This window comes from Bubalus bubalis, chromosome 2 (assembly GCF_019923935.1).
Source record: "Bubalus bubalis isolate 160015118507 breed Murrah chromosome 2, NDDB_SH_1, whole genome shotgun sequence".
Taxonomy (NCBI): Eukaryota; Metazoa; Chordata; class Mammalia; order Artiodactyla; family Bovidae; genus Bubalus; species Bubalus bubalis.
The window spans coordinates 2626615-2628700 of NC_059158.1; positions in this window are offsets into that span (position 1 = coordinate 2626615).

The window sequence follows — 2086 nt, forward strand, 5'->3', positions numbered from 1 at the left end:
GAGTTGCTTTTGCCCACCTCATAGCTTACGGTGCTTTTCAGTCAGGTATCGTGTGCAGGCCAGCTCTCGGCATCAGTGTGTAAAAATGGAACTATGATGCCTGTTTGATGACTGAACAGAGCCTTAGTGTTGTGAGCTCCATGTGAGCGTCAGTGATGGCTCTGGAACACCACTGTAGCCGTGATTCATTGACAAGAATAAATGTATAGTTTATAAGCTCAGACTTAAGTTTGTTCCCTATTTCTGTATTTAGAATTATACAATTTTAGAGTTGAAACTGTAGAACTAACACCCCAAAAAAACTAACACTCTTCTAGAACTAACAACCAAAAAAAGATGCCCTTTTCATTATAGGGGACTGGCATGCAAAGGTAGGAAGTCAAGAGATAACTGGAGTAACAGGCAGTTTTGGCCTTGGAGTACAGAATGAATCAGGGCAAGGGCTAATAGAGTTTTGCCAAGAGAGCGCACTGGTCACAGCAAATACCCTCATCCAGCAACACAAGAGAAGATTCTACACAGGGACATCACCAGTCAATACCAAAATAAGATGACTAACTATATTCTTTGCAGGCAAAGGTGGAGAAGCTCTATACAGTCAGCAAAAACAAGACCGGGAGCTGACTGTGGCTCAGATCATGAACTCCTTACTGCCAAATTCAGACTTAAATTGAAGAAAGTAGGGAAAACCACTAGACCATTCATTTATGACCTAAATCAAATCCCTTACCATTATACACTGGAAGTGACAAGTAGATTCAAGGGATTAGATCTGATAGACAGAGTGCCTGAAGAACTATGGACAGAGGTTTGTGACACTGTACAGGAGGCAGTGATCAAGACCGTCCCCAAGAAAAAGAAATGCAAAAAAAGGCAAAATGGATGTCTGAGGAGGCCTTACAAATAGCTGAGAGAAGAAGAGAAGCTAAAGTCAAAGGAGAAAAGGAAAGATATACCCATTTGAGTGCAGAGTTCAAAATTAGAGATACCAAGCGAACATATCATGCAAAGGTGGGCACAATAAAGGACAGAAATCATATGGACCTAACAGAAGCAGAAGATATTAAGAGGTGGCAAGAACACACAGAAGAACTATACAAAAAAGATCTTAATGACCCAGATAACCATGATGGTGTGATCACTCACGTAGAGCCAGACATCCTGCAATGTGAAGTCAAGTGGCCTTAGGAAGCATCACTATTGACAAAGCTAGTGGAGGTGATGGAATTCCAGTTGAGCTATTCCAAATATAAGAAGATGATGTTGTGAAAGTGCTGCACTTAATATGCCATCAAATCTGGAAAACTCAGCAATGGACACAGGATTGGAAAAGGTCAGTATTCATTCCAATCCCAAAGAAAGACAATGCCAAAGAATGTTCAAACTACTGCACAATTGCACTCATCTCACAGGCTAGTAATGCCCAAAATTCTCCAAGCCAGGCTTCAACAGTACATGAACCATGAACTTCCTGATGTTCAAGCTAGATTTAGAGAAGGCAGAGGAACCAGAGATCAGATTTCCAACATCTGTTGGACCATCGAGAAAGCAAAAGAGTTCCAGAAAAACGTCTGCTTCTGCTTTATTGACTACACCAAAGCCTTTGACTGTGTGGATCACAACAAACGGGAAAATTCTGAAAGAGCTGGGAATACCAGACCACCTGACCTGCCTCTTGAGAAATCTGTATACAGGTCAAGAAGCAACAGTTAGAACTGGACAGGGCACAACAGACTGGTTCCAAATTGGGAAAGGAGTATGTCAAGGCTGCATATTGTCACTCTGCTTTTTTAACTTATATGCAGAGTACATCATGTGAAATGCTGGGATGGATGAAGCACAAGCTGGAATCAACATTGCCAGGAGAAATATCAATAACCTCAGATACACAGATAACACCACCTTTATGGCAGACAATGAAGAAAAACTAAAGAGCCTCTTGACAAAAGTGAAAGAGGAGAGTGAAAAAGTTGGCTTAAAACTCAATATTCAGAAAACTAAGATCATGGCATCCAGTCCTATCACTTTATGGCACATAGATGGGGAAACAGTGGAAACAGTGAGAGAGTTTATTTGTGAGGGGCTC